This window comes from Taudactylus pleione, unplaced genomic scaffold (genome assembly GCF_031769625.1).
Source record: "Taudactylus pleione unplaced genomic scaffold, aTauple2 ptg000019l, whole genome shotgun sequence".
NCBI classification, from domain to species: domain Eukaryota; kingdom Metazoa; phylum Chordata; class Amphibia; order Anura; family Myobatrachidae; genus Taudactylus; species Taudactylus pleione.
Window position 1 is genome coordinate 41,689,087 of NW_028284421.1, and position 20,810 is coordinate 41,709,896.

A 20,810-nucleotide genomic window follows, 5' to 3' on the forward strand; every position below is an offset into this window, starting at 1 on the left:
CTGAGCAAAAATAGAAATCATTAGCTACTTTAATACAAACTAAAAAAAAAAATGACACGCCTTATGTTAAGAATGAGTTGGGTATGAAATGCCGGCAGTCGGGATGCCAGCTGTCAAACTACCGACAGCAGCATTCCGATGCTCGGCATCCCTACCTACCCCGCATTCAAACCCTCCCATTAGTGCCTAAACCTAACCCTCCCCTTTAGTGTCTAACCCTAACTCCCCTCCAGTGGTACCTAACCAACCCCCTCACGGCTAACATCTAACTGACCCCGCTATACTTACAAACGGGATTCCGGCATCTGCATCTCCACTACTGTCGGGATTCCGGCACCAGTCTTCTGGCCGGAACTGGGGATTCTGGGGTGCCGGGATTTTGAGAGCCAACTACATCCCATTAAGAATGTATTGCAACTTTCATATACTCTTTGATACAATGACACATTTTGAATGTTAAAAGCAAGCATTAATACAGTAAACTTTGTTGTCTTGCATATTTTTGTGTTAGCCACTCAAGGTGATAGCTGGTCCTAATAACCTATAGTCAAAGCAAAGTCTATAAAACTCTACTTTGTGTAGTACCTATTAAGGGTAGATACAAAGTATATTTATTTAGTATGAAGGTAAACTGTTTACGAAAAAACGCAAACCTATAATGTAACTTTTATTGCACCTGCCTCCCATAACATCCCACCTTCCTGTATACCTCCCAAGATATTTCCAGTGGGGTGTGGCTGAATGACATGGAGATGAGTCACACCCTGAGGAAGTCCTGGTGTTCCTGAACTGTAAAGGCTTACCCAGCTTACAACACCATACACATAAATATATGTATGTGAGTGTATACAGCGTGTGTGTGTGTATATATATAGATATATATAGAGAGAGAGAGAGAGAGAGTGTGTGTGGGGGGGGGGGGGGTTAGACCGGCACTCAAATTCGATAAATGCAACATGCCCAGATGCCCCACTGGGAAAAAACTCCTATGTAACACAAAACAGTGGATGGCACTCCGAGACTCAGCAATAATGAAATACAGACGGACTGCATCAATAGAAGTCAACGTTTCAGAGCTCTAGGCTCTTTTATCAAGACTATACAGAATACTGCAAAAATGACATACATACATATATACACACCTATGACCATATGGTGTATGGTCATAGGTATGTATACATGTATGTCATTTTTGTATTATGTTGAAAAGATAGCAGGGTATCCATGGCACATTTTCAACTTTCCTGTGATTGGAACAAAAGTGCATAATTTGCAACAACTTAGAACAGTTTCACCTTTATCTGGTCAGTTGGTAAGTGTACCCTATTCTGCCCCATATCACAAGTTGTGTGTGTGTGTGGGGGGGGTTTGTGGTTTTATTATTCTGCGTTATTAATGTTTTTTTTTATTTATAATTATATATAGTAGGGTAAATACACATGCTTAGCACATTTGATGTGTGTAAGGAATATTCACAAATAGAACAGTGTGAACCTTAAATTTACTGTACATGGGCTAATGTCATGTGCATTCAAAGTATGGCATGTTGTGTGTATTTCTGTGAATTCCTCCACATTACTTTAGTGTACTCAACAGTGTGTTTCAATAGGCATACAATGAAATGTGATGAACCCATGTAATAATAACACATCTTTTCATGTATGTATATTAATATCTTGTTTGAATATATAACTTGAAAGTTGAAAAGCTAAGAGTGACCTTGTGTAAGTTTGCTTTAGAAGTCTTCTCAGTATTTTTCATGTAGTAAATATACTAGGTAATGAATGCCTCTTAAATCACTTCTCATAGATTTGTTTGGTATTTATCCCAGTTAGCTTTCTGAGTAAATTGGATTTCTCTTCCAAGGAACTATATTGCAAAATGATAGGTAACTAAGTTATTGATTATTAGCTGATGATGCTGCTTGCTTCCAGTAAGTGCAGAGTATGACACACGAGTGAAGAATATCAATGGTTAACTTGTATGAAGACTGGAGAAGATGTAGACAAGGTAGGATGTAATAAATCCTTCGGCTACTAGGCCTTCATACAGAAGTGCTTGAGCATTATGTTTACAGTTTATTTGTATGTCCAGTTTTCTTTGAGTTTAGAGAGTTTTCTGATGTGTTCTACAGTACACAGTTTTTTTTCCCTTATTTCCTTTCTTTCACTTTTATTACAAAGCAATGTGGAGGCTTAAGGCGCATACACCTTTAACAATTCGATCAATGAGCGATATCGTTAAGTGTTTGTAGTGGGAGCCTATACACTCAACGATTTCGTTAATGATATCTTTCACTGACGTCACCGGCAGCATCCCTGAATATGCACAACCTGATGATATCGTATAGTTTAATTATCCTCAGATGCTTCATTCCACAGACTACAGGATTAAACATACAGTAGTTTATAGTAAACAAAGGGGTTTTTTTTATACCTGGGGAGGATCTAGTGTAAGACCCTCGTTCCTGTAAGCTGGTGCCTTACAGATGTGGTGGTGTTCTACATCTTTGCTGCAGTCGCCCTAAAAAGTTCATGTCCGCGTGCCGGTTACCATGAGAGACAGTTTTTTCTTGTAAAATGCATCTATTCAACACTTGTATATCTGTGCGCACCTGAGTCTCTGAATCTCTATACAAAGTGCTTCAATGTAGCGGCCGTAGCTTTTTTAATTCCAAATTCCATTGATCTTCATATATAGACTCAGGTGCACAAGTATACAAGTGTCACATATCAAATTAATCAGCACAGCCTGCTGGTGCATCTTAGTTGCATTGCATTGTGAGTTACATGCATTTTTGGCAAAAAAAAGGTGCCAGACACTAACAGAGAAGCACGGAACCTGGCAGCTCACGCTAGGCAGGGTTGCTCTGCGTGGCGTATTGAGGCTACATGTATGAGGACACATCTGTATTACATGGTGGGTAATATCTGTATATACACCATGAACCACAAATTCTATTTGCAATTCAATTCCATACTCGCATTAATTTTTTAGAGAAAATATGCATATTTTTGTGCACATCCATGTGAGCAGGTGAAAGGTAGGAAAACTCTTTATCATAGACATGTAAGTTTTCAGGTGAATTTCTCTAAAAAGCTCAATAATTGGTTAAATGGTATGGGGCAGGTATGTGCAGTTGTAAATGCTGTGGGGCAGGTATGTGCAGTTGTAAATGCTGTGGGGCAGGTATGTGGAGCTGTAAATGCTGTGGGGCAGGTATGTGCAGTTGTAAATGCTGTGGGGCAGGTATGCGGAGGTGTAAATGATGTGGGGCAGGTATGTGGAGGTGTAACTTATGTGGGACAGGTATGTGGAGGTGTAAATTATGTGGGACAGGTATGCGGAGGTGTAAATTATGTGGGACAGGTATGCGGAGGTGTAAATGATGTGGGACAGGTATGCGGAGGTGTAAATGATGTGGGGCAGGTATGCGGAGGTGTAAATGATGTGGGACAGGTATGCGGAGGTGTAAATGGTATGGGGCAGGTATGTGCAGTTGTAAATGCTGTGGGGCAGGTATGCAGAGGTGTAAATGATGTGGGGCAGGTATGTGGAGGTGTAAATGATGTGGGATGTGGAGGAATAAATAATGTGGGGTAGAGATGTGGAGGTGTAAATAATGTGGGGTATGGATGTGGAGGTGTAAATGGTGTGGGGCAGGTATGTGGAGATGTAAATGATGTGGGACAGGTAGTGTTCATTTTAGCAGTCTGCATCTTGCACAACCTGTGCAGTTCCTCTTTCCTGCCTGGGGTGCTCTAGTGCTTCTAGCACACACTGGTCTGTATCTCAGCAATTGTTACATCAGCTGAGTGTGCTAAAAGCACCAGAGCAGAGAGCAACACCGCAGGCTGGAAAGAGGAACTGCACAGCTTGTGACAGGTGCAAGGTGCTAGAATGAACACTAGACTGGTATATGGAGGTGTAAGTAGTGTGGGGCATGTGCATGTTTTAGAACTTGCAGATGAGAGGTAAAAGTGTTTATTACAGCTTTTTACAAACTTAAATAAAATCACTAAAAAATTACTATACTGACATTTTTCTGTACCCCGGAATGCTGGAAAGACTTTTATAGTTACCTGAAAAACACTTGCTGGATATCTTTTTTTCAACCATTAATAAAAGGTGCAAAAATCAGCCATTTGAACCTCCAATACTTTCTTTATGGCCATTAACAGCGTTCCGTAATGTCCTCCTATCTCAGTTGGCAATTTTTTGGAATCCAAGATGGTTTCCACAGTTTTTCATGCACTTGTCCCCGGTCACTGTTTGTGGAAATGTCGCACAACATCACCACAAGTATCACAAATTGGAATTTATAGTTGAATCTCTCATTCATGCAATGTACACGAGTTTCGCTTTCGCGAACCCTGTTCCTTATTGAATTGACCCCTATGTATTATGTTTACCGCTCAGGCTGTATTTGAAGATATAACACTCTTCAGGGACTCTTGATTGGGGAAAAAAGGGTGCTATATATTTACAAAGTAATAAAGGCATAGTTGACGACTTTTTGGCTGCCCCTTCCGGGAGGGAGCGGCCAGGTCAGCACAGAAGAGAGCCGGCATTTTGGCGCTGCTAGAGGCATAACTGCGTGATCATGTCATTGTTGATCGCCCCTTCTGTACAATACCAAGATAACCCCAAAGTAAGCGGGAGGTGTCGTTACAATTCTGTGTGAATCGTGTCATTGGCCGCCCATTTAACTCTGAAAGATAGTGGCGCCGGATTCAGCAGTGTACACTGCAGCTTTCGGGAGACTTGAATGCACTTCTGGACGTCCGTGAGCAGCACTAGAGATTTGGGAGCCTACCGGCTGTTCTGGGAAAGTACGAAAATATGAATAAAGGTTTGAAGTTGGGTGTGGTCTGAGGGTTCACGGTGGTGAACAGGCAATCTGTTTACTACAATAGAGACCCATATGCTTTTATTGAAGCTATCTTCGTATTCCTAAAAGAAAATATTTAACTGCAGCTTTAATAAACAGGAACTTACTCATACAGTCTCTTAAATCCTCATGGCTCCATATACAAACACTCCTTATAATTGCATAACATTTTATTTATGCCATTTTCTTCTCAGTTATATTTAATATATTCAAATATTTTACAATCTAATTGTATAGTTAGTGGCAGCTATACAGCCAGTTTATACACAATCTTTTGCTGGCTTTTCCAGTGGATAATATGGTTTACAGTAGGAATGATCAGTCAGGTGGTTCTAAGATTGCATTGTCAGCCAGATCAACCTATATAAACGATGTTGCTCCATAAAAGGACAGGTCATTCTTATCATTGTTTTTCTGTTCTCATCTCTTTGTATTGTTCAAGATGTCCTCTTTTTACTTTTCAATGCCACATTATTTTTGCACTGTACATTCCATTACCCTTGTGCATTAAATAAACTATCCTTCTGTCTGACTTCAAATCTAAATCCTTCCAAATATATCGCTACCACTGTGGATTGAACTTGGTGTTCACATTCTGTTCTTTTACTCTATTAAAGCTTTGTGTAAATGGAGTTACACTGTATAAATAATTATATTTAAAATACAAAACTTCAGCCTGGGAAACTTCCTAGGAGTACAGAATGATATCCTGCCTGAGCCTTGTGCTCATCAATCTGTATGACCAGCTGAGGGAGCTGATGAGTAACATGTAGTGCTCCTTTTAATAGCTCCCAATTTATATCATTCTAGCATTAATTGAATCATTTTGGCTAAAAATTAACTTTAAAAGTGGAGCTAAACCAGAAGAGAATTACTTTGGTATGTTATAGCAGAGACTTTAGTCTTTAATTGTCGAAAAATAATTCCAGAGTTGCTCCTAGATTCCTATTGTCTTAATCAAGATCAAAAACGGTCTTAAAACTTTCATGATACGTACAGCAGAGTTTTGTTCGAATCTATTAGTTTTAATGTAAATTAAATGTAAAACACCATATTTTATAATTTAGTTGCAGCACAAGGTCTTGTGCATATACAGTAGATTTGCAGCTGTAATTTGTAAATATTTTTTTCTCTGGAATAAATGGGATTGGGGTGGGCAATTTTTTTTTTTTGAGGACTTTTAAATCTCTTTATCGATGATGCATTTATAATTTGCTTACTTGTACATAGTACATAATCTAACTGTAGAAAACTCATCTACTTTGAAAAGAAGCTGTTTTTTTGCAAGACAAAAGCCGGGTACATACTAGAGCGATGTCGAGCCGATTTGCCGTTACGGAATGACAAATCCCTAGCGTTCCCTCTAGGCTGTTTTAGCGGGCAGCGGCGCCCTGCCCTCCTTCTGAAGGGCAAAAAGCGCCTTGCCCTCACAGCCTGCTGGTGTTGCCTTCACCTGCGGGTCGCAGTGTCCCGCGGGTGGGGGAAATGTGCGGTGACCCGGTCACCGCCGGAGAATAGACGCTGGGCGCATGTGCCCGCCATCTATTCTCCCTGTCGGCAGCTCTTGGGGGCTGCCCGGCTTGTCCGTAAGTGCCGGGCACGCCCCCCAGAGTCACAAAAGGGGGACGCATCTTATAGACATGCCCCCTTTTCAATGGCCACGCCCCCTTTTTGGGCGCGCGAAAGTGCCCTCTCTAGCTCCGGCGCCCTTCCTGCCACCGGAGCTGGAGTGAACGAATGCCCATTGCTTAAGTGTGTACCCAGTTTAAATAAACTACACTCAATGTCCTTTTTCACACATTGACAGTAAGTTGCTAGCTGTTTGTGAGTTGCAGCTCTCCAGATACTTTGCTACTCAATATGCAGTATAAAATGTCCCCCTAAAGCTTTGTAAATAGATTCCTTAGAGATCATCACTGATAGCATGTTTGTATGACATTTTAATATGAATGGAAAAAGGCCTCTGTTTTGGTAATTTACAGTAGGGCTGTAGGACTTCAGGTAATTTCACATGTTCGCTTGTGGAGACGTGGAACATGTGTTGCATGACCATACCTGCTACTACTTTGCAATGCAGCAATTTTTATGTCAAAACCAACAATTGTTTGGCTAATGATAAAATATGGAGCAAGTTGGAGTTTGCTTTGGTAATCTTGAAGAAAATATCACACTTTCTATGCTTTTCAGGGAGCACAATTTGTTTAACCATGCATCGCGTCCAGAGCGACCACTTCACTGGGTAAGCTGGTATGGTGGCATGTATGATTTTACCCTGAAATATCCAGGCAATTTCCATGCCCAATAAAGCTTATAGTTTGGTACAAAGCAAACTATCCAAGGTCACAAGAAAATGAAATGTTCTTAAATACTGAGGCTTTTCCAGAGGAGCAGAGAAGATGGGGGGCAATGTAGAAGTTAGGGTTGTAGAGAGGTGATGAGTGGTTTGTTTTCTAAGTGAGGTATTTTAGATGGATTCTGAGGGGGGGGGGGGGTATAGGGAGCCAGTGAAGTAGGTTGCTGAGGGGTAGGCAGCTGCTGGCTGGAAAGGTAAATGAGATTAAGGGAAAGACTAGAAAGGAAGAGGCCAGAGAGTAGCAGGTTACAGTAGTTTAAGTGGAGAAGTTATGATAGTATGGATGAGAGTTTTAGTGGCATCAGGAGAAAGAAAGGGATGGATTCTGGTGGTATTCCTATTGTAGAAGCAACAAGATTGAGCGATGGCCCTGAATATGGGGAGTGAAGAAGAAAGCAAAGTCAGAATGACATGGAGACAGTGGGCCTGATTCAGAGCCGGTCGCTATTTGCGATCGCTCGTCCAGAAAATAGGGGTGGCTATTCAAATGAACCGTTCGCTGTTTGCAGTCTGTTCACGCCTCTAGGTCTGAACGAGCGAACAAAACTTGCGGTCATTTTTTGGGAAACTACGCCCCCTGGCCGCTGGCATCCTTCGTCATGTCCGCTATTTATTAGATTAATCGAGTACATCGAACAGGGTATGAACTGCTCGCTATTCTTGTGGTTGGTTTTTGCTACCACAATTTTGCGAGCAGTTCTGGCTAAAAAAAAACCCAGTGACGTGGTCAATGACGCTGATGTTTTAATTATGCACACCCATAAAACGCCCGTTTTGACCTTTAAGCACGCCTGCGATCGGATCTCCACTCCCCGTTTTCAAGCACCTTCCCCTGTTACCACCCACCTACGCCTCATCCTGTCACTCAAATTATCAGGCATTCGCTATTTTGCGAGCACATGAATTTCGGCCGCACTGACTGGTTCGCGCATGCGTATAACGATCCTTACGCATGCACAGTTGGGCAAACATCGCTCGGAGCGAACGAGCGGCCGCTTACGAGCGGCTCTGAATCAGGCCCGGTGTACTTAAGAAATAGAGTAGAGGTATTGTTCTCAATAGTGAGAAGAGGGGGAGGATACGGGTACAACTGGTGAACCGTTATCATGCCGATATGGTCAACTGTCTCTGTGTGACATTACATATGGTGACAGTTCAGATGTCGACATGGTGCCTGTGGACAGTTTGAACTATGTTTACTGTACATTGTGGTATTCTGACCTGATACTGAGGGAAAGTGACCCTGGATAGTGTTCAGTCTTGGGGAGGATATACAGTGGTATAATATGTTTCTCAGTAAATATATGTGTAATGGGGCTATTGTAATTAAATTTTCACCAAATGTCAGCAACTACCCATGCAATCCACACAGGCAAATAAATCAAACCATAGATGTCATAGATGTCTAATTAGGTTATGTGTAATAATGTGAAATGACACTGGGAAAAAGTATTGAACACGCTTACTGAAATTTATTTAATACTTCGTACAAAAGCCTTTGTTGGTAATGACAGCTTCAAGACGCCTCCTGTATGGAGAAACTAGTTGCATGCATTGCTCAGGTGTGATTTTGGCCTATTCTTCCACACAGTCTTCAAATCTTGAAGGTTCCGTGGGCCTCTTGTATAAAATCTGATCTTTAGTTCTTTCCACAGATTTTCAATTGGATTCAAGTCAGTTGATTGGCTGGGCCATTCTAGCAGCTTTATTTTCTTTCTCTGAAACCAATTGAAAGTGTCCTTGGCTGTGTGTTTGGGATCATTGTCGTGCTGAAATGTCCACCCTCGTTTCATCTTCAGCATCCTGGTAGATGGCAGCAGATTTTTATCGAGAATGTCTCAGTACATTTTTACATTCATCCTTCCTTCAACCATATGAAATAAGCCAGTACCGTATGCTGAAAAACAGCCCCACACCATGATGCTCCCACCTCCAAACTTCACTGTTGGTATGGTGTTTTTGATGTGATGTGCAGTTCCATTTCTCCTCCAAACGTGGTGTGTATTATGGCATCCAAAAGAGTTAAAATTTGGTCATCTGACCAGACTATAATCTCCCAATATTTCACAGGCTTGTCCAAATGTTTGGGGGTAGGGGGGGTAAGGTGCGCTCTTCCTGCTAGTAATGGTGATGACTTGTGTGTGTTTGTGAGTGGTATTAATTAGAATGTTTCTTCTGGTGGTGGTGCTGTTTTGGGAGTGAGGAGGGTGTGATTGGGTATGGAGTGTAGTTTGGAGTAATGTGAAAAGGGGAATGGAATAGGATCAAAATAAGGCCAGCGAGACACAGTAATTTTGGGCAAAATCTTGTCCAAATGTTGTGCAGCAAACTTTAAACGAGCTTCAACATGCTTTTTCTTCAGCAATGGAGACTTGCGTGGTGAACGTGCATACAGGCCATGGCGGTTGAGTGCATTACTTGTTTTCTTTGAAACAATTGTACCTGCTAATCCCAGGTCTTTCTGAAGCTCTCCACAAGTGGTCCTTGGCTCTTGGACAACTCTTCTTATAATTATTTTCACTCCTCTGTCAGAAATCTTGCGAGGAACACTTGGTCATGGCCGGTTTATGGTGAAATTATGTTCTTTCCACTTCCAGTGAGCACTGTTGGGGACATAATGTGGAACATTCAGAAGTTTAGAAATCCTTATGTAACCAATGCCATCAGTATGTTTTGCAACAATAAGGTTGCAAAGGTCTTGAGAGACCTCTTTGCCTTTACCCATCATGAGATGTTTCTTGTGTGACACCTTGGTAATGAGACACCTTTTTATAGACCATCAGGTGGGACTGAGCCAGCTTATATTAATTTGCACTGACAAGGGGCAGAATTGCTTTCTAATTACTGATAGATTTCAGCTGGTGTCTTGGCTTTCCTTGCCTTTTTGCACCTCCCTTTCTTCATGTGTTCAATACTTTTTCACTGTGTCATTTCACATTATTACACATAACTTAATTTATGGACATCTATTGTTGGATTTCTTTGCATGTGTGGATTGCATGGGTTGTTGCTGACATTTGGTGAAAATTTCATTACAATAGCCCCATTACAAATATATTTACTGAGAAAAATGTTGATGTGTTCAATACTTATTTTACCCGCTGTATGTGTTAAGATGACCAATACACCAAAGTCTTCCCTTGTGGTCAGTTCTGCATCAGAAATCACTCACATTGTTACATAGTTGCTAATTAATTTGCATTGACATTATTCCATTGCACTCTCTGTATCCTTATCCGGGATGCATATTTCAGTTTGATCCTTATGTAATATTACAAATGGAATAAAGTTTGATCAGCTTGCAAAGCTTGTCTGTCTTTAGGAATTTGATGAGACAGCTGCAGGTGTCAGATTGTATAACATAATTGAGTGGGAGAATATGTAAACTTTCATAGCAGCTTCATCATAATTCTAAGGAGAGTTGTACGAGTTTAACATTTGAATTTTTTTTTGTACATTTTGTCAGATAAGCAAACACTGTGTACAAGTTGCAAATAAAAACTTGACAAGTAGTATATATGAAAATCAGCGCCGAAACTAGGATTTTTGTCACCCGGGGCAAGACAGTAATTTGGAGCCCCCATAGTAATGCTCCCTGCAGCAGTGCCCCTATAGTATTGCCCCCTTCAGCAGTGCGCCTATAGTAATGCCCCTGTAGTAGTGCCCATATAGTAATACCCCCATAGTAATGCCCCGGTAGTGCCCATAATGTAATGCCTCCTAGTAATGCCCCTGTAGTGCCCATATAGTAATGCCCCCTATTAATGCCCCTGTAGTGCTCATATTGTAATGCCCCTGTAGTGCCTATAATGTAATGCCTCAATAGTAATGCCCCTGTAGGGTCCATATGGTAATGCCCCTGTAGTAGTGCCCGTATAGTAATACCCATATAGTAATGCCCCTTACTAATGCCCCTGTAGGTAGTGCCATTACAAAAAAAAAACAATACTTGCCTTAAACCCCGCTCCTACGTCCACCACCGTCCAGTCACCTGACTGCTCCTCGGAGCTATGGGAGAGAAATCATGACATCTCTCCCATAGTGCCCGTGGAGAGAGACGGAAGCTGGAATTCAGGAGAGGACTCCAGCCTCCAGCTACTGCAGCACTGTAGGGAAGGAGCCGGGCTCCTGCTGGTAATAACATCTCAGCGGGTGTCCGGCTTGGAGCCTCCCTGTGGCGCCGGGCTGGAGGACACTGGAGCAGAGTGCAGCGGCGCACCTGGTGCATGTGCACCTCCAGACCCCCCCTCGTTGCGGCCCTAATGAAAGTGACAGTGTCATACTGCACTAAGTAGACTGATTTGATCTGTTTTTTTTTTTTTTTTCCAATAAATAGTAAATGAAAAGGAGGGGGGGCAAGAAAGGCAATGAAGGTTGGTGTTGCAGATCACATGGTGGAGGGTGTCCCAAAGAGGACTATTATGTGACTAAACTGTCATGTTTATGTTTATTTACATAATACCATGTGGGCATGAGAGGCCCTGACTCCCAGGTTATGTAGATCACTTTAGATGTGTTGAGTATTATACTAGACACGAATGCCATACCAATATATACTGTATGCCAAACTGTGTTCATAACAACGTCTCCCAGGAGCTCTAGGTGATTTCCGGTCCTCCCTAGCTGACAGATGGTACCTGCAATAATGTGTTGGATAAATTTGTGGCAGGAGGTGGATGGAAAGCTGAGTGAGAGATTTTTGGGAGAAGAAAACATATTTATTTTTGTTATAAGATCTTTGATGTCTCACTATAAGATAGTGTGTTGGGCGGTTCCATCAGATGTATAGGAATGAACCTGTGGTAGTACAGTTTCTACAACATCTGTCTGACATCTGGATTAATTCTATGAAACATCACAGGAATATAATACCAAAATTAGAGAAGCTTGTGGTGCTCTTAACTCAGACACACAGGACCATCTTCCATGTTACCTCTATACTCCTAATCATTATCTGATATCTTTCCAACTTTAGTTTGAGAACCTTTGAAGACAGAGTCAGGATTTTTAAGTGCTACATATAATGTGGACTTTGTGCTTACAAAAGACTTCAACAAAGGACAATATATAATATGGTGGTTAACATAATTTCTTTTGTGAAATTACTACACTACTGTCACTCTAGAACCCTGGGATTAGCAGGGAGATTAGATTGAGTGAGGAAATAGTGGTGATCGGCACCAAGCCACGTGGTTTTAACTTTTACTTTGAGGCCTACAGATAAACCACTGCCGCCTGCATCTACCCCTCACAGGCACTATTATCTACACTAAGATGGTTATATATAGGATATAGTTGATAATGAGAATAGTTCTCTGTGCCTCCAACAGACAATCCCTTACATCCATGAAAGACTTGTCTCTGGCTATAGCGCTAGTGACAATATCATGCTGCCCTTTCCTGCGCGGTTGTTGCCTACCCAGAGAAAGTTGCTATCTCTCAGCAGAAATCCTGCATTTCCAGCATCCACGTATTTAAGTCATTGGCAATTGTATGTCATATGTTTACTTCATATCAAAACTAATAAATAGATTATTCTGTTGAAGTCAGATACATTCTTTACCTTTGGGTTTTAACTGGTTAATTTGGACCATGTCATATATATTAATTCTTGTATGTTCATGGGCTTATTTGGTCCCATTCACATACACAACATTATCTACCATCAGGCACCCACACCAGTATCATCTTTATATTAATTTGGTAAATAAGCCAGAACATTTCCATTAAGAACATGTTGATTTATTTGGTAAGAAAAAGGCTGGCCCCTGTGTGATAGCAACTTCCTTATTGTGCTGGGAAGTGCTTATAATAACTTTTTCTTAATTTTTGTGTGTAATTTAACTTCTAATTGTGAGAGAAGTCACACACTAATATAGGTCACCATAGTAAAAATAGTAGCAATACCAAATGAAGTTGGTTCATTTTATGTTACATCAGCACTGTATGGCTATTGTTTACTTCTTAGTACACTGTCATATTATTAGGCAGACTTGTCCACACAGACACCCGGGAGAGGCTGCACTCTTCCACATCCGCCCACTTCCTGATAAAGTGGGAGAGACATGGGCATGATGACACAGCTCTGCAATAGGGATGGTACATTGGAAACAACCTCGGTAGTACCGATGTTTTTAACACTGGGCACAAAACATTGTTTAGTTCTAAGAATTGGTTCTGGATCCGGTGTCAACTGATATTTCTATTTGTTTAAGTAAAACATATAATACACTAATAAACTTCTGAAATCATCCTTATGTTTATTTAATGAAAGCTTTCTATATAGTGACATCTCCAGAGGTGGGGCTGCAGCACAGTACAACATTCAAATAAGGGAGCCACACCAATTCTCCTACCAAAAGCTGCCAAACATCACCAGCTGGGACTCACTGGCAGTTGGTGCGGCTCCCCTATTTTAATTTTGTACTGCGTTGCAGCCCCACCTCTGAAGCCGCTACTGTGTTTGTGTGTGTGTGTATATATGTATGTGTATATATATATATATATATATATATGTATATATACACTGTGTATTGAAATGTCAGCATCACATACACAGTAACTGCAGCTGGGAAACATTGGGGGAGAAACTTAGCGATCGGGAGGAAACATTGGATCCTCACCATTGCGGGGTTAAACATCGGAACCATCTAACCGATGATTCAGATAAAACATCAAATTAATCCCATCCCTACTCTGCAAGCAATATATGCTATTCACTGAAGATGACAGGGGCTTTGTGTGGACCTGGTGACTGTTATTATCCATTTATGTAATGTTTTGCATTGTGGTTTTGGTGGAACCAGTGGCGTCACTCACTTAGTCAGGAAAGTATAGTGGTCCACGCGGCGAAGCCGACTGCCGGTGGAAGAGGATGTGGCCTTGAGGCCCGAACCACCATTTTAGTCACTGGAGATGCAGACTGCCCTCGGGGACCAGTTTGTGCGTAGTGCCGGCTCCCTCACTATGTCAGTAGCCGAGTGCTGCACTCTGCTCCTGTCACTGAGGAGTCAGCACTTTGGTTTCACCCCTTTGGCGTGTGACACCTGGGTGTGGCCATCACCCCCCTTGTGATGCAATTGGGTGGAACAAGCTCATTGCATATACAATAGAGAGATATACAATACTATGCCTACCACATGGAGAAGTGCAATAGGCTAATGCATCTAAACAAAATGTTAACTAGTTTTTTTATTAGAAAGGGAAACTGGGTGTCCTGAACCTGAATGCAGCATCTAAAAATATACAATATTCTATTCTCTGATGTGCCTGGGTTCATAATTGGAGACGAGTGGAAAAACAATACACATTTTCTCCCTTGTTGATTAATTTTTCTTTGCTGGTACATTCATTTTCCATAATATACAGTAAGACAAATTAACAGCTTGTGTGTGCATGGGTATATGTATCATGTGAAGGTCATCCTCCCTCTACCCTGAGTCCTAGCAATTTACTGCAGCCAGGGGCCATATTTCTAGTGTGCCACAATTTATTTTATAAAGTAATTTATTTTATTTATTTTTTCAGCTTTGGCAAGACACAAAAGTTGCATATTTCACAGAGGTGTCAGGAAAAGTGCTCTGTTTCAAGGTTTTATGAGAGGATTATTTACTGAAGCAGCAGAATTCACAGCTATTGTCAGACAGAAGTGTGAGGACAGAACAAGTGTGGTTCATCACTGCACCTACTCATGTCCCGTTCTTGGCCAAGGAGGAAATAAATTAGTGGTCTTGCCTCAAATCAGTGCAGTAACACATGCTGCCAATGGATGGCATCTGGTTTTGTGTCTGAATTTATCTTCAGTACTTTTAGCTGCTGTCCCGTGTTTTTAAAGAAAGATTTCTTACTCTTAGAACATGCACAACATGGCTCACACTCTGACCAGCTTTTTTAAAGGCAATCAGAGGTTTCTGTTATAAAACCTTAGCATTTGCAGGGTCATTATTGACTACAAGCTTAGGATTTGGCTGGTTCTACAGCTTGGTGATGATTCCCCAGTTTGGTTTGGTTTGATGATTTAGTCTGCATTATTTATGTTACCATCATATAGTCTACAAGATGAGATGGTTGGTCAAGCATCTCTGCAGACCAATTATGGGGAATTTGATACCCATTAATTGCCTGAACATTACCATTAATCTCAGTAATACGTTAAAGCTCTATAGTTAATCAACAGGACACCACATGCCTCCCCCACTCACTTCTCGGACATCTCTCACCAGAAATACCTTCATATGCCCATTATAGCCCTATTTAAACAAAAGTGCACTAATCCCTTCCCACTAAGACACTTGGTGGCTACTTGAAGGCAATACCTTTTTATTTTTGTAACCTAATTATACATTACAAATAAATGGAACATTTCTTTCTTACCAGCCAGTGATGAATGAATATACAAGCCCCATCCATTGTTGTAAATGTGGAAAATCCCTTAGTCAGTCTTTTAGACCCTGTAATAACAATAGTATCAATGAAAAAAAAAACTAGAACAAGATGATGTGCATTTTTGCCAATTAGTGAAATTTCAGAAATCCTCTAACAGTGACAGGAGAACATGCATTTTAATCATTTTTAGACAGACCAGGTGTGTGGGTTTTTTTTTACCCTTTGTGACGCCCACTGAGATTCTATGGAACGAGACTCTGTGGGTGAGGGCAACAAATCAGATACATAAAGATGATGGGTGGGAGGATAAAGGTGACAGAAATTAAGTTGACGGGGATGAGGGGGACAGAAATGAAAAAGGGAGATGGACTGGGGGGGACAAATTAAAGACAGGTAAATTAAAGATCCTGCAACACCGGGCACAATAACTAATGACCCGGTATATGACTTGTCCAATATACTGGTTGTCCTGTCTGTCTATAGATTAATGATATAATATAACACACTTTCTGTTTTGATTGTTTTTGTTTTACTGAATCTTCTCAATGGGCAGAGAGCTATGTTGAGGTACATTTCTGGTCTACAGCTATTAATAAGACTTTCATTGTATATGCTCTAGATATGTATTAATAAATAAAAAAGTTTACTCTCTTTATGCAGAGGTGTTCCTTTTTACTATAGCTTTATGAGCATATTGTTCTAACGGGATGTAGTCACGATGCCGGCGAACAGTAGATCATTTGATATTCTACATTGTTATATATTCTAAACCAGCAAACTGTACAGTATACCAATCCAAGCAGTAATCAATGTCACAGCTAGCAAAATATTATATAGGGCTGGCAGTGTTTGGATACGTACCTTGGCCTTTTGCTGAGTGTCAATGTTTAGTGTTGTTTTTGAATGGTTAGCAGACACTGCAGCAGCAGTAGCAACTCACTAATATAATTAAATGTCTTTGCATTGATCTGAAACTCAAGGTGCTTCTTTTCCAGCAGAACAAAATGGGTTTAACCCTTCTTACAGCCACAGAGGTCCATAGGTCAGCATTGAGGTTTGTTGGGTCTATTAAGTAAATAATAAAGGAAGGGAGTGTACCACATTTTTTTTCCGGTAACCTACAGTAGTGCACTTCATTCATGCATATAAAGCTGCACCATTTAATAGAATTGTGCCAACACTGGTCCAAATGAATATGCAAGTGACAATAGGGCAGGCAGTCTACTTGATTTACTACGTGGGATATTTGTGGGATATTTGTGAGTAAGAAATGTGTACACTTTATACCCTCTCACCCTCTCCTCTAAACGCTAAGAACGAGTACGGTTCTAGTGAGCTTTCTTTGTTGTTTTTTTGTCTGCAGCCTGATTACTTGTTTATAGAAACAGCATCAACAGATCAAGTCCTTGTAGGCGTAATTGACCCATATTTTAGGAATTGCATTTTTTTCTGGCCATTGATAAAAGCTGAATTAGGCACTTATGAACAAAAATCCTTAAAACATGTTCAATTTACAGCCATTAAGTGGACCTGGGGAATTTAAATACATTTTTGGAGGTTGGAATAATTATTACATTTTTTGTATAGCTGTCATTCATATGTCATGTAAGTATATAGATATTTATGCTTAGTCCCATCCTTTCATGTAGTTATAACATACATACTTTCAAAGCACATATTATAATTGCTTAACATCGTGATCTTGGTTCTAACCCTTTGGAGTTAATGCATATTGCTTGTATACAGCTAGCTTTTGCTATAAATATTGTTTTTCTTATCTATCAAAGGCTACTGCCAGCGGTGATTATAGCTGATTTTCGTCTGCGGTAACATTAGCTTCCTTATGTTATCTACGGACTACTGTGCCATCATGCTGCCCTGTCTTTGCAGATGTAAGTGCAAACACATGGGGAAGCTAAAGAAGGCAGTAGATTGCTTATTAAGGGGGTAATTCAATTAGCTGTGGTAATTTACCGTGGCCAATTGATCCCCCGGGGGCTATTCAGTTAGCCCCGAAGCCAGCAGTTATCGGGGATTTTTTTTTACCTGCCTATGGCACGTGAAAATAAAATCCCCGATAATGATTCCGTTTTTGTGTTTACTTGTCACGGATTCTGTGTGTTTTCGGGTGAATCCTGTTTTTTGTTTTCGCATGAAAAAAGGAATGTAATTTTCAGATCTATGCTGGAGATGTGTTCTCGGATGTTGGAACTTTTCTACATATATGGTGGAGTTGCCCAAAGCTTGACACCCTTTGGAGTGAGGTTAATACTTTGGTTCATTCCATAATGGACTTGAGCGTTCCACTCACTCCTAAATACTTCTTACTACCATTATGTGTCCCTGATGCCACTCTACCAACACAAATTATTTCGACATATGGTAATGGCAGCCACATGTCTTTTGGCAGCTGCTTGGAAGAAAATAGAGGTTCCGTCTATGGGGGAGATCATAGCCAAAATCTGGCATACCCATTCTATGGAATACATGACTAGCATTCTTAAGAATTCTTCTAAAAGTTTTACTAAGATATGGGAGTCATGGACCTCTCATTTTCACATCCCCCCCAACATACAAATAGAGGATTACTGCATAGATCTCCTTGATACTTTACTTTTATTATTTCCTCACAGAAGTAAGGCCTTCCTCAGAATAGGTCTACTACTTAGTGGACATATGGGGATGTCCAGCTGAATCTGCTCCCTCCTCCCCTTTCCTTCCTGTCTTCCTGCTTGTGGGCAGCCACCCCTTTTTTTCTGTTCCTCCACTCTCCGCTTTGTTACTTCTATTCTCATCTTTTCCTTCTTTTCTACACTCTATCAATGTAAAATTTGGATGAACCTTCCTTACAGTATAACTAAGCCGTGACACCGGAATTAATTTGTTCTAATGGTATGGTTTTTGTCTGCTGTTTAGTACTGTTGTGCTATTTATCTAATGCAGACCTCTGTGTAGGTCTTGTGTTTGTCATTCATCTAATAAAATTCTTTATCTCAATAAAACATTGTTATAAAAAAAAAAATGAATTGAATTGCTCCCAAAAAAACACGGCAAACTCCTGATTTTAGATTTTACCTTTAGTTTGGAGGAGGGCTGACATGCATTGGATTCCTCATGATAACGTCACTTAGACATCAGATTACGACTGCCGCCAGCATCATTTTTTGCGGCTGCGCAGTCAAACTAAAACATCTTCTAGGGACTTCATAGTCTTCACCCATAGAAGCACTTTACACCTGGTGGTTTTGCAGTGTGGGCTTCCTGTTGGACGCTCTTAGTGCTGCTAATTGCACACTGGACTGGAAGTCCCAAGGGGAGGAGATCCTCCCCCTGGATCTGCCAGCCTGGTATGAGTTTGGTACTAAGAGCTTCCAATAGGAAGCTACTACTTGTATTTAGGGTCTGGGACCATCTGCTGGCGAATGCTGCCAGGACTGAGGCTCACTGAGAATGGTGTGTGGTGGTAGATTTTACTGGCAAAATCCACCACAATTATACCTGATATGTCCCAACACTTGTATGTGATTATTGTAAGAGACAAATTATGATAAATGAAGAGTTATATTGGGAGATAAGGGGACATTATAATTTTTTTCACCTTGCACCTTTCCAGTGAAATTGATCTTTCCAAGGTGTTTTACAAAATTGCCATGTGGGCATGTTCATGCGACGAGCTAATAGCTAAGATCCATGTGACTACATGTTTTGCACTTTTATAAGTGACCTTTTTTCAAGTTTCATATAGTTTCTGTGTATATAATAGAAGATGTTGGCGCGCTCGTTTTTCTTACAACGCGAATATACAGAACAGTCTGGGCAAAATCTTTCCATTGATCTTTCTTTCCAGTGGCATAATCACAATCCAGAAATGTCACAGCTGGGAAATTGGTTTTTCTTCTATTGACAAGTCTTAAAAGCAATCTTTTCCCTTTTTTCATGTTGTTGCTGCGATCAGTGATTGATGTGCTACAGAGAGAGTGAGTACCAGTGGTTTTTGTGAAATGTAAAAGCCTAAAGCAAAGGCCTCTTGCCACCTAGGACTGACGTGGGGAATGGTGTAATGTGCTTAAACTCCTAGGTATTAAAGTGGCCACTCTTATTCTGAGACATGAAATTGTTGTTGAAACCCCATTAATGCACTTACAATGTATCAAATTATAAGGTATAACCTTAATATGCGTCACAGGGGAGATGAAATTCATGATTGTTGACTTTAGAAAACTGTTTCCTGGGACACATTGCTCGCTGCCTGGCTCATATGTTTAAGTCCTAGTTCCATTGTTGGTATTGAACTTTATATTGATATTGGCAATTTAATATTTCCATTTTAATAACTGTGTAAATGGAGCATTTATCCTATGCACACAAGAACTGGCTTCCAGCTTACATAGAATTAAAGATGATCTAATAACTGTTGCTTTACCATTGTTGTTCTTGTTTTAGTGCAGTATGTATTCTACTTTGTGTGCACCCCCTGCAAAAGCTTCTGCTTTCAGCTACTGGTGTAAACCCCCCCCCACACACACACCTTTAACTCTATTCGATGTCTCCTCCTTGTGCTGCCAGAGCTGTATCCCTTTTGTTACAGGATAAAGATTCATTGCCCTAATATAACTGTGACCAGGGCAGTAGCTCTTGCTATGTCATGTTTGGTTTGAGCATTTGAATTTGACATTATCGATCGTCCTTGCTTCCCAGCACACAGCTGTCATTTTGTAGGATATGAGTTGTTTTCCAGGTCATTAGGACAAAGTAAGGTAGAAACTAGGATTAGCCTGCACCTTTTTCATGGTGGTGATCTCAGATGAGTGCTGTTCTTAACACCATCAGAGTCGGTATTGTAGACACAGCTGCTGCCTTGTCCTAAATATGGGTATGGTTGTGTTTATGCAAAAAATACATTTTAATCTCTCACCAGAGAAAATCTCCAATGTTGCATGACTGATTTTCTTATACTTTGAGTCCTTACACTTGTAATGAGATGGTGTCAGTTGAGGGCAAGGTTGATAATATATGTTGTTTTCCCGGTTAGTTAGGAAAGTTCTTGTTTTATTGCAAATGACCACATATTTGGTAATGTCAGGAATAAAACCGAATATGTAAAGCTGTATAAGACTGTATAGTGCTAATTGTAAATGAGCGAAAGCACCTGTCCACATTTTCTGTTATCTCTCTTTGCCA

At 40.7% G+C, this 20,810-nt stretch overlaps 1 protein-coding gene across 2 annotated transcripts in view; it reads left to right on the plus strand.

The window, feature by feature from the left end:
- Positions 1-20,810, plus strand: part of SND1 (staphylococcal nuclease and tudor domain containing 1) — an 876,127-nt gene that overhangs the window by 688,547 nt on the left and 166,770 nt on the right. The window lies entirely within an intron of this gene.